The sequence below is a fragment of the Oncorhynchus clarkii genome, chromosome 32 (genome assembly GCF_045791955.1).
Source record: "Oncorhynchus clarkii lewisi isolate Uvic-CL-2024 chromosome 32, UVic_Ocla_1.0, whole genome shotgun sequence".
In the NCBI taxonomy this organism is placed as follows: Eukaryota; Metazoa; Chordata; class Actinopteri; order Salmoniformes; family Salmonidae; genus Oncorhynchus; species Oncorhynchus clarkii.
This window is the reverse complement of record NC_092178.1, coordinates 34,679,223-34,692,111: the sequence shown is the minus strand read 5'-3', so window position 1 is coordinate 34,692,111 and position 12,889 is coordinate 34,679,223. Positions and strand designations below refer to the sequence as shown.

The 12,889-nt window shown below is 43.8% G+C and overlaps 1 protein-coding gene across 1 annotated transcript in view; it reads right to left on the bottom strand.

The window, feature by feature from the left end:
* The window catches only part of LOC139391961 (uncharacterized), a 590,779-nt gene that overhangs the window by 512,111 nt on the left and 65,779 nt on the right, over window positions 1-12,889 (bottom strand). The gene's annotated exons all lie outside the window — the stretch shown is intronic.

Sequence of the window (12,889 nt, the reverse complement as noted above, 5' to 3'; positions counted from 1 at the left end):
TCAAGCTGTCATGCATAGGGCCCTGTGTTTTGGTTAATCATGTCACATGACCTGGATTTGAACCTTTTTGTTTAAAGCTTTGTCATCAAACTGTTCCCCCTTTCTTTTTATGTCAGATGGTCCAAGAGCCATCCTCAGACAATTGCTTACATTTTTGGTCTAATTCTCATTTCTGGAAAATGCTTAAAATCAAGGTTAAGTGGTTAACCAAAACACAGGGCTATACATCATGGTTGTACACTTAACATGTTCTAAATGTTCCTACAAATCCCACAACCCCCCACTGTGCAGTCACAAGCCACTCCCATTTGTCAGTATTATGTATTTTTCAAAACAGGTAACATTTAATCGTAGGTAACATGTTATGAGGCATTTTTTGATTTATATCATACTCTTGTAGCTCGCTGCAGTGCATTCGGAAAGTATTCAGACCCCTTCACTTCTTCCAAACTTTGTTACGTTACAGCCTTATTTTAAAATACTTTTTCCCCCTCATCAATCTACAAATTTATAAAAAATGAAAAAGATACCATATTTACGTAAGTATACAGATCCTTTGCTATCAGACTTAAAATTGAACTCAGGTACACCCTGTTTCCACTGATCATTCTTGATGGTCCTACAACTTGATTGGAGTCCACCTGTGGTAAATTCAATTGATTGGACATGATTTGGAAAGGCACACACACACATACACACACACCATATAAGGTCCCACAGTTGACGGTGCATGTCAGCAAAAACCGAGCCATGAGGTCGAAGGAATTGTCCGTAGTCCTCTGAGAGAGTATTGTGTTGAGGCACATTTCTGGGGAAGGATACCAAAACATTTCTGCAGGATTGAAGGTCCCCAAGAAAACAGGGGCCTCCATCATTCTTAAATGGAAAAAGTTTTGAACCACCAAGACTCTTCCTAGAGCTGGCCGCCAAGCCAAACTGAGCAATCCGGGGAGAAGGGCCTTGGTCAGGGAGATGACCAAGAACCCGATGGTCACTGACCGAGCTCTGGAGTTCCTCTGTGGAGATGGGAGAAACTTCCAGAAGGACAACCATCTCTGCAGCACTCCACCAATCAGTGTCCAGACGGAAGCCACTCCTCAGTAAAAGGCACATGACAGCCCGCTTGGAGTTTGCCAAAAGGCACCTAAAGGACTCTGACCATGAGAAACAAGATTTTGTGGTCTGATGAAACCAAGATTGATCTCTTTGGCCTGAATACCAAGGGTCATGTCTGGAGGAAACCAGGCACCGCTCATCACCTGGCCAATACCATCCCTACGGTGAAGCATGGTGGTGGCAGCATCATGCTGTGGGGATGTTTTTCAGCGGCAGGGACTGGGAGACTAGTTAGGATCGAGGGAAAGATTGTGATGGAAAATGTTATGTTTGTGCTTTTCTAGTAACACATTTCTGTGTTCATGCAAGTGACTGACTGATTGAATGTGCCTGGGAGTAATCCTCACCATCAAATCTGCAATTTGCTAGTACTTCCAGAACCTTGTTTTGAGAATGAAAGGGATATCTCAGTTTCAAGGTCTCAGCTTGGAGAGAAGAGGCCTTGTGAGGTATTGGTCGGTCACATGCGCGAACCAAACGTTAATGATAAATTAATTATGAATGATGAATAGGCTAAATCATGCAAATGTAACTTGTCTGCATAAGCAGTATGAGATCTAACTGGACTGCCCAACGGAGCTCACTTCAGACCGGGACTTTATGCATCTAGGTTTGACTGTGACCTCTCCAGCTTGCTGTTAATAAAACGATGATTCATTTAATATTGGCGTTCAGTGTCCCTGTGTAGAATTTCCACGACAAGATGAATGGAACAAAGTACAAGAGAGATCCTTGATGAAAACCTGCTTCAGAGCACTCAGAACCTCAGACTGGGGTGAAAGTTCACCTTTCAACAGGACAATGACCCTAAGCACACGCAGGAGTGGCTTCAGGACAAGTCTCTGAATGCCCTTGAGTGTCCCAGCCAGAGCTCTGGGCTTGAGCCCGATCGAACATCTCTGGAGAGACCTGAAAATAGCTGTGCAGCAACGCTCCCCATCCAACCTGACAGATCTTTAGAGGATCTGCAGAGAAGAATGGGAGAAACTCCCCAAATACAGGCGTGCCAAGCTTGTAGCGTCATACCCAAGAAGACTCAAGGCTGTAATTGCTGCCAAAGGTGCTTCAACAAAGTACTGAGTAAAGAATCTGAATACTTATGTAAATGTGATATTTCAGTTTTTTTTTTTATACATTTGCAAAAAAATCAAAACCTGTTTTTCCTTTGTCATTATGGGGTATTGTGTGTAGATTAATCAGGGGGGGGGACTATGTAATCAATTTTAGAATAAGGCTGTAACATAAAGTTTGGAAGAAGTGAAGGTGTCTGAATACTTTCCGAATGCACCGTCCACAATAGATGTTTTATTGGTTCAGTGCGGTTCATAAATGGCATCTTGTAATAGTATCTGGTATGAAAGGACTACCAGTACATTTTCTCTTTTCTTCCCCATGTATTCTCTCTCTCCCCCTCTCTCTGGAGCGGTTTTGCCTCAACACCATATATAAACCCATATCATGTTCTGAAAAGATACTCCTATAGACTCACACACACACACACATACAGTGCCTTGCGAAAGTATTCGGACCCCTTGAACTTTGCGACCTTTTGCCACATTTCAGGCTTCAAGCATAAAGATAGAAAACTGTATTTTTTGTGAAGAATCAACAACAAGTGCGACACAATCATGAAGTGGAACGACATTTATTGGATATTTCAAACTTTTTTAACAAATCAAAAACTGAAAAATTGGGCGTGCAAAATTATTCAGCCCCCGTAAAGTTAATACTTTGTAGCGCCACCTTTTGCTGCGATTACAGCTGTAAGTCGCTTGGGGTATGTCTCTATCAATTTTGCACATCGAGAGACTGAAATTTTTTCCCATTCCTCCTTGCAAAACAGCTCAAGCTCAGTGAGGTTGGATGGAGAGCATTTGTGAACAGCAGTTTTCAGTTCTTTCCACAGATTCTCGATTGGATTCAGGTCTGGACTTTGACTTGGCCATTCTAACACCTGGATATGTTTATTTTTGAACCATTCCATTGTAGATTTTGCTTTATGTTTTGGATCATTGTCTTGTTGGAAGACAAATCTCCGTCCCAGTCTCAGGTCTTTTGCAGACTCCATCAGGTTTTCTTCCAGAATGGTCCTGTATTTGGCTCCATCCATCTTCCCATCAATTTTAACCATCTTCCCTGTCCCTGCTGAAGAAAAGCAGGCCCAAACCATGATGCTGCCACCACCATGTTTAACAGTGGGGATGGTGTGTTCAGCTGTGTTGCTTTTACGCCAAACATAACGTTTTGCATTGTTGCCAAAAAGTTCAATTTTGGTTTCATCCGACCAGAGCACCTTCTTCCACATGTTTGGTGTGTCTCCCAGGTGGCTTGTGGCAAACTTTAAACGACACTTTTTATGGATATCTTTAAGAAATGGCTTTCTTCTTGCCACTCTTCCATAAAGGCCAGATTTGTGCAATATACGACTGATTGTTGTCCAATGGACAGAGTCTCCCACCTCAGCTGTAGATCTCTGCAGTTCATCCAGAGTGATCATGGGCCTCTTGGCTTCATCTCTGATCAGTCTTCTCCTTGTATGAGCTGAAAGTTTAGAGGGACGGCCAGGTCTTGGTAGATTTGCAGTGGTCTGATACTCCTTCCATTTCAATATTATCGCTTGCACAGTGCTCCTTGGGATGTTTAAAGCTTGGGAAATCTTTTTGTATCCTAATCCGGCTTTAAACTTCTTCACAACAGTATCTCGGACCTGCCTGGTGTGTTCCTTGTTCTTCATGATGCTCTCTGCGCTTTTGACGGACCTCTGAGACTATCACAGTGCAGGTGCATTTATACGGAGACTTGATTACACACAGGTGGATTGTATTTATCATCATTAGTCATTTAGGTCAACATTGGATCATTCAGAGATCCTCACTGAACTTCTGGAGAGAGTTTGCTGCACTGAAAGTAAAGGGGCTGAATAATTTTGCACGCCCAATCTTTCAGTTTTTGATTTGTTAAAAAAGTTTGAAATATCCAATAAATGTCGTTCCACTTCATGATTGTGTCCCACTTGTTGTTGATTCTTCACAACAAAATACAGTTTTATATCTTTATGTTTGAAGCCTGAAAAGTGGCAAAAGGTCGCAAAGTTCAAGGGGGCCGAATACTTTCGCAAGGCACTGTATATATATATATATATATATAGAAAGTCTCAACAGCCCTGTATACAGACACCAAACTGGACCTTTTCAGCGAATCAGTCGTTGTTGTCTCCCCCCCCCCCCCTCCCTGTTTACTCTACCATTACAAAATGTTTACTGTAAATATGTATTTGAAAATGCAATCTATTTTTATAATTTGTTTGAAGAACAATGTGTTGAAAAGATCTGCTCACTGTGTAGGGGTTTTATCGTTTGAATTTAGGGCCATTGCCAATCAACTTGGGTGTTTGGAATTTTAAAACAATTTTATTTTTATTTTTACCTGTTTAGAAAAACAGATGGCTGTTGCAATATTGACATGTGTTATTAAAAAATCTCCAATAAGAGCAAACATTGTCTGCGTATTTGGCGTGCTTCAGGCTCTGAGCTTGATCATCTGTTCATCCTTACCCATGTGCAATTCTGCTTCATTCCCCTTGTGAAAAGATGCAGTCAATCAGTTTACAGAAAACTCAACTCTTTCAGTTCACCTTTTGTTCTGTTCTTCTCAGCAAACATTCTGTTCACAGCCTTTGCCAATGACTCTCCGGATTGAATCAAGGCCTTCATTGAGAAAGAGCCCTGGAATTGTGCTCAGTTGTGAATCCCGGCCTCAATCTTGTTCTAAAGGAAGCTCCACCAAAGATGGTGGATAAATGAAGATGTCTTACTCAGGCCGTATACGATTGATAAAATTGGTCTCAGTTCCAGTCTACTGTGACACCAATCAAGCCCCCAAGGACTGGAATTGCTCATCCTTGGCTCAAGGGGTGGTTCTCCCATAGGCAGCAATGCAATAGCAGCTGGGTCTGGTCTGCTTTGTTCATTGACTGTCTCACTTCTTCCTTCTCTGGCTCCACTTCAAGGGCAGAACTAATGTGATTGGTTGGCTGAAAGCTATGGGCACAGCTTGAGGTGACACATCAGTCGGTGGAGTTTACAGGTGAGTTAAATTTTTAAAAAGGCCTTAGGGTTGGTTGCCAAGAACTCAACCAGAGAGGAAGAGGTGAGGCAAGAGGGATAACTTGGCCCAAACTCTGTCTTCTTGTTCAGCAGTCAATGAGTGTAAAATTTGGTTAACAAAAAATGTAATGGCTTGTTTGCTTGAATAGACGTTTCGTAATTATTAGGTTGTTACAAGTGTACTGATATATAGGACACTTGACATCAAATTTGAAAAAGACCTTGCAGTGAAATGCTTACTTAGCCCTTAACCAACAATGCTTTTAAAAAAAAAAAAAGTTATGCAGTTCTCTACATTAGACACGTCATTCAAAACTAACAGGTCTTGTGATTACGTTCGGAAAACACTGCCATTCCAAATGCCACACTCATTGACCGATTACCTACACCCAGTGCTGACCTGTGGAAGCACTTATAGCTAATGTCTTCACTTAGACATCAGAGCTTGAGCACTATAAATAGGTTTCAGGTTGCCTTTCTTGGTTTGGACAACAATGGAGGCCAATTTTGGAGAGAGAGTTAGAGGGAGAGTAAGAGGGGGACGAGGAGGAGGGGGAGGAAAAGCTTATCTGTTTGTCTTCTGTACTTGTTAATATTCACCTCGAAATCTGTATAAAAATACAATGTTTTGAGAAAGAAACACATGTAATTTTCCCCCCCTTGCATTTCTGTTTATAGTGTAATATGCATGCATACATACTGTATATATTTGTGTACATACATGTACGTGTGAGTGCCACGACAAACTGCTGTGGACTCCACTGCACACTGAACATGCAAAAGACACAAGATTAACTCAGCAAAAAAAGAAACGTGCTCTCACTGTCAACTGCGTTTATTTTCAGCAAACTTAACATGTGTAAATATTTGTATGAACATAAGATTCAACAACTGAGACATAAACTGAACAAGTTTCACAGACATGTGACTAGCAGAAATGGAATAATGTGTCCCTGAACAAATGGGGGGGTCAAAATCAAAAGTAAAAGTCAGTATCTGGTGTGGCCACCAGCTGCATTAAGTACTGCAGTGCATCAGGATGAGCCTGCAGGGAGGGTACCATATGAGGGAGGAGGATGTCTTCCCTGTAACACCTAGCGTTGAGATTGACTGCAATGACAACAAGCTCAGTCTGATGATGCTGTGACACACCAACCCAGACCATGACGGACCCTCCACCTCCAAATCGATCCCGCTCCTGAGTACAGGCCTCGGTGTAACGCTCATTCCTTCAACGATGAACGTGAATCTGACCATCATCCCTGGTGAGACAAAACCATGAGTGACGCTGGCCCCACTGTTCAGGAGAATTGTGGTCTCTCGAACTCCGTAGCCAATGTGAGTAAGACTTTTAAGCGCGTTAACTCTCGCAAGATCCCCAGCTGCGTCCTCAGAGCATGCACAGACCAGCTGGCTGGAGAGTTTACGGACAAATTCAATCTCTCCCTATCCCAGTCTGTTGTCCCCACATGCTTCAAGATGTCCACCATTGTTCCTGTACCCAAATGACTATCACCCAGTAGTACTCACTTCTGTCATCATGAGAGGCTAGTCAAGGACCATATCCACCTTACCATACAAACTAGACCTCCTACAATATGCTTACCGCCCAAACATATCCATGAACAACACACTACCCTATCCCACCTGGACAAGAGGAATACCTATGTGAGAATGCTGTACATCGACTATACAGCTAAGCTTTCAGCACCCTAGTGCCCCCCAAGCTCATCACTAAGCTCTGAGCCATGGGTCTGAATTCATCCCTGTGCAACTGGGTCCTGAACTTCATGACAAGCTGACCCCAGGTGGTGAGGGTAGGCATCAACACCTCCGCCACGTTGACCTTCAACACGGGAACCCCCTAGGGGTGTGTGCTTAACCCCCTCCTGTACTCCCTGTTCACCAATGACTGTGTGGCGACGCACGACTCCAACTCAATAATCAAGTTTGCTGATGACATGACAGAGCCTTATCACCAACAACAACGAGACAGCGTACACAGAGGAGGTTAAAGCCCTGGTCGAGTGGTTCCAGGACAATAACCTTTCCCTCAACATCAACAAAACCAAGAGCTGATTGTGGACTACAGGAGACCGATCAGAGAGCAAACCCCATCCACATAGACAGGGCCATAGTGGGGATGGTTAAAAGCTTCAAGTTTCTCTGCACACACATTACTGAGGACCTTAAATGGTCCCATCACATCGACACCGGGGTGTAGAAGACACAACAGTGCCTCTTAAACCTCAGGCAGCTGAAGAAATTTCGGCATGGCCCCTAAAAACCTCACAAACCTCCACAGATGCACTATTGAGAACATTCTGTTGGGCTACATCACTGCCTGGTACGGCAACTGCACCCTCCTAAACCACATAGCTCTTCAGGGGGTGGTGCGGTCAGCTTAAGGCACCACGGGAGCATTCTGCGTCTAAGGAAAGCCAGGAAGATCATTGCGGAGCTCAGCCACCCAGGCCATGGACTGTTCACTCTGCTACTGTCTGGCAGACGATACAGGTGCATCAGAGCCGTGACCTGGGGGCTTGGAAACCGCTTCTATCACCAGGCCATCAGACTGTTGAACAGCCGTCACTAGCCATCTTCCTGCCCGGTACTCTGTCCTACACATTAGAGACTTTTTGACACACATACTCTCACTCACTCACACAAAATACAGACATGCTCACACACCTCATACACACATACAGAGTCCTGCACACATATACACTCACACACACATATTCACCCATACTCACAAACATACACACACAGCCAACGCTGCTGTCCCTTATAAACGCAGCAAAAAAATAAACAGCCCTTTTTCATGACCCTGTCTTTCAAAGATAATTCGTAAAACTCCAAATAACTTCACAGATCTCCATTGTAAAGGGTTTAAACACTGTTTCCCATGCTTGTTCAATGAACCATGAACAATTAATGAACATGCACCTGTGGAACGGTCGTTAAAACACTAACAGTTTACAGACGGTAGGCAATTAAGGTCACAGTTATGAAAACTTAGGACACTAAAGAGGCCTTTCTACTAACTCTGAAAAACACCAAAAAAAAGATGCCCAGGGCCCCTGCTCATCTGCGTGAACATGCCTTAGGCATGCTGCAAGGAGGCATGAGGACTGCAGATGTGGCCAGGGCAATAAATTGCTATGTCCGTACTGTGAGACGCCTAAGACAGCGCTACAGGGAGACAGGACAGACAGCTGATCATCCTCACAGTGGCAGACCACGTGTAACAACATCTGCACAGGATCGATACATCCGAACATCACACCTGCGGGACAGGTACAGGATGGCAACAACAACTGCCCGAGTTACACCAGGAACGCACAATCCCTCCATCAGGGCTCAGACTGTCCGCAATAGGCTTAGAGAGGCTGAACTGAGGGCTTGTAGGCCTGTTGTAAGGCAGGTCCTCACCAGACATCACCGGCAACAACGTCGCCTATGGGCATAAACCCACCGTTGCTGGACCAGACTGGACTGGCAAATGGGATCTCAATCCTATTGAGCACGTCTGGGACCTGTTGGATCAGAGGGTGAGGGCTAGGGCCATTCCCCCCAGAAATGTCCGGGAACTTGCAGGTGCCTTGGTGGAAGTGTGGGGAAACATCTCACAGCAAGAACTGGCAAATCTGGTGCAGTCCATGAGGAGGAGATGCACTGCAGTACTTAATGCAGCTCGTGGCCACACCAAATACTGACTGTTACTTTTTATTTTTGACCCCCCCTTTGTTCAGGGACACATTATTCAATTTATGTTAGTCACATGTCTGTGGAACTTGTTCAGTTTATGTCTTAGTTGTTGAATCTTGTTATGTTCATGCAAATATTTACACATGTTAAGTTTGCTGAAAATAAATGCAGTTGACAGTGAGAGGACATTTCTTTTTTTGCTGAGTTTATATAGAGACATTAAATGATGGACACTTCATTTATCTTGTATACAGTTTTTCACACTGTGTATTTATATAGTGTATTATATAGTGTATTCTCAACCTCAATCCCCAAGCACTTGCCAGGAAAAGTCAACAAGTAAGGAGAGAGAAGCAAGCAAGAGCCTTGGAAGGAAATTTAAAAAGAGGGAAAGAAAGAGCCACAGAGATTGAAAGAAAGAGCGAGTGAACAAAAAAGAGAGGGCGAGAGAGGAAGTGCCGTAAAGTCTTGAGTGACTCCCAGCTGTGCGTCGGTAAGGGGCGCCTCTCTCTCACTCAGTAGATTAAAAAGTCCACATAAAGGAGAGAGAAGAGTCCACTTGCAGTTCAATGGTTGAAAGAAAGTGCGCAGGAGCTCAAATCGGCTTTGAGAAATTAATCCCTGTATTGTGGCTGGGCATAAACAAACAGGGGACAGTGTGTGGATCTGAGAGTGTGTGTGTACAGAGAGCTAAGGGCCACCCTGGCAATTCTAGGTGAAAATGTGCGCACACACTCGCTCACTGGGGAGGATAGAGACGTTGAGGCTTTAAAGAAAGTGTAAGAGAGAGAATGCTAAAGTATGGTTATTGGTTGGATAGATGTGAAAAATGAAGGAAATGAGGCAGAAAAAAGACTGAACTATCCTCCTGTACCTCCAGGGGGAAAAGACTGAACTATCCTCCTGTACCTCCAGGGGGAAAAGACTGAACTATCCTCCTGTATCTCCAAGGAGAAAAGACTGAACTATCCTCCTGTATCTCCAAGGAGAAAAGACTGAACTATCCTCCTGTATCTCCAGGGAGAAAAGACTGAACTATCCTGTATCTCCAGGGAGAAAAGACAGAACTGTCCTCCTGTATCTCCAGGGAGAAAAGACTGAACTATCCTCCTGTATCTCCAAGGAGAAAAGACTGAACTGTCCTCCTGTATCTCCAAGGAGAAAAGACTGAACTGTCCTCCTGTATCTCCAAGGAGAAAAGACTGAACTGTCCTCCTGTATCTCCAAGGAGAAAAGACTGAACTATCCTGTATCTCCAGGGAGAAAAGACAGAACTGTCCTCCTGTATCTCCAGGGAGAAAAGACTGAACTATCCTCCTGTATCTCCAAGGAGAAAAGACTGAACTGTCCTCCTGTATCTCCAAGGAGAAAAGACTGAACTGTCCTCCTGTATCTCCAAGGAGAAAAGACTGAACTGTCCTCCTGTATCTCCAGGGGGAAAAGAGCAAGAACTTCACTTATTCCTAGAACACTTTATTCCTTTCACATCTCTTCTACTTCTTGCTCTCTTTTGTACAAGTACAGCGAATAACTAAGACGCATTATGGCCTGTAGTGCCTTGAACTGATCATGAAGCCCTCCTCATTCTCACTTTTTCTGATGGAAGAGACACCGTTCTCATCAAATCCTCTCTCTCTCTCTCTCACACACACACACATCCCTCCCCAGTGTAACCCCCCTGCCTCTTTATCCAATTAGAGGGCACAAGTTCAGTCCTACTAAATCACAACTTTCCAGTGAGCTCAGATTAAACTCTGTGTGACCGCCATGTGGCTTGGGAGCTCCCTCTCTCTCTCTCTCCTTATACTACAGTTATCACTCACTCACTCTCTGTCTGTCATTTGGTCAGTCAGTCAGTCAGTGTCTTTCCATCTGTGGATCTTCTTGGATCTATGCTTGTGTAGTAATTGCTTTATTTTACTCCCTACGCTCATCTCAGTCAATATCTCCATGCTTCATCTCTCCCTTCCTCATTCCATCCTTCTCTCCCAGAGCCAGGAAACAACCAAAGAGCCAACAATCCCTTCATTCTCTCTACTCTATTTTTACTTCCTCGTCATTGAGTGATCTTTCCTCTCATCCTGACAGATATGGGATTTAAAGAAGGGCCATCCTACGGTGTTTTTGTGCTCAATCTCACTCAGTGAAACAGCAGTGGAGAATTACATTAAACTGACATGTGTCATTTCACCCTTTGGTCAGAGAGGGTATTTGTTTGATTGACAGGAGGGAGTTGTGGCTGGGCTTGAAACACCATAGATGATAGAACACTAAGATGCTGTTTAGAAAGGTGTCTGACACTGCCTCTTGGTGGTGGAATTGTGTATTACTCACATTGCAAACATTTTCTGCATGCCCTGTACAGTACCTTTGGAAAGTATTCAGACCCCTTGACTTTTTCCACATTTTGTTACGTTCCTGCCTTATTCTAAAGTGGATTGAATAAATTAAATCCTCATGTACACATAATGACAAAGCAAAAACAGTTGACATTTTTGCAAATTTGTTAAAAATAAAAAACAGAAATACCTTATTTACTTAAGTATTCAGACCCTTTCCTATGAGATCTGAAATTGAGCTCAGGTGCATCCTGTTTCCATTGATCATCCTTGAGATGTTTCTGCAACTTGATTGGTGTCCACCTGTGGTAAATTCAATTGATTGGACATTATTTGGAAAGGCACACACCTGTCTATATAAGGTCCCACAGTTGACAGTGTATGTCAGAGCAAAAACCAAGCCATGGGCTCTGAGACAGCATTGTGTCAAGGCACAGATCTGGGGAAGGGTACCAAAAAATGTCTGCAGCATTGAAGGTCCCCAAGACCACAGTGGCCTTCATCATTCCTAAATGGATGAAGTTTTGAGCCAGCAAGACTCTTCCTAGAGATGGCCTGAGCAATAGGGGGAGAAGGGCCTTGGTCAGGGAAGTGACCAAGAACCCGGTGGTCACTGACAGAGCTCCAGAGTTCCTCTGTGGAGATGAGAGAACCTTCATGAAGGACAACCATCTCTGCAGCATTCCACCAATCAGGCTTTTATGGTAGAGTGGCCAGACGGAAGCCACTCCTCAGTAAAAGGCACATAATAGCCCGCTTGGAGTTTGCCAAAAGGCACCTAAAGACTGACCATGAGAAACAAGATTCTCTGGTCTGATGAAACCAAGACTGAACACGTTGGCCTGAATGCCAAGTGTCACATCTGGAGAAAACCTGTTACTATCCCTATGGTGAAGCATGGCAGTGGCAGCATCCTGCTGTGAGGATGTTTTTCTTTGGCAGGGACTGGGAGACTAGTCAGGATCGATGGCAAAGATGAACGGATGAACAATAATTAATTTAATATTTACTTTCAGTGTCCCTGTGTAGAATTTCCACAAGATGAAAGGAACAAAGTACAGAGAGATCCTTGATGAAAACCTGCTACAGAGCGCTCAGAACCTCAGACGGTTCACCTTCCAACAGGACAACAACCCTAAGCACACAGCCAAGACAACCCTGGAGTGGCTTTGGGACAAGTCTCTGAATGTCCTTGAGTGGTCCAGCCAGAGCCCCGGACTTGAACCCGATTGAACATCTCTGCAGAGACCTGAAAATAGCTGTGCAGCAAAGCTCCCCCATCCAACCTGACAGAGCTTGAGAGGATCTGCATGAGAATGAGAGAAACCCATATACAGGTGTGCCGAGCTTGTAGCGTCATACCAAAGAAGACTCGAGGGTGTAATAGCTGCCAAAGATGCTTCAACAAAGTACTGAGTAAAGGGTAATTTTTATAAATTTGTAAAACATTCTAAAAGCTTTGTTTTTGCTTCGTCATTATGGGGTATTGTGTGTAGATTGATTTTAATACATTTTAGAATAAGGCTGTAACGTAACAAACTGAAAACAGTCAAAGGGCAACGTACTGAAGTACTTAGTAAAGTAAAACTAAGCAATAAGGCCCAAGGGGTTGTGGTA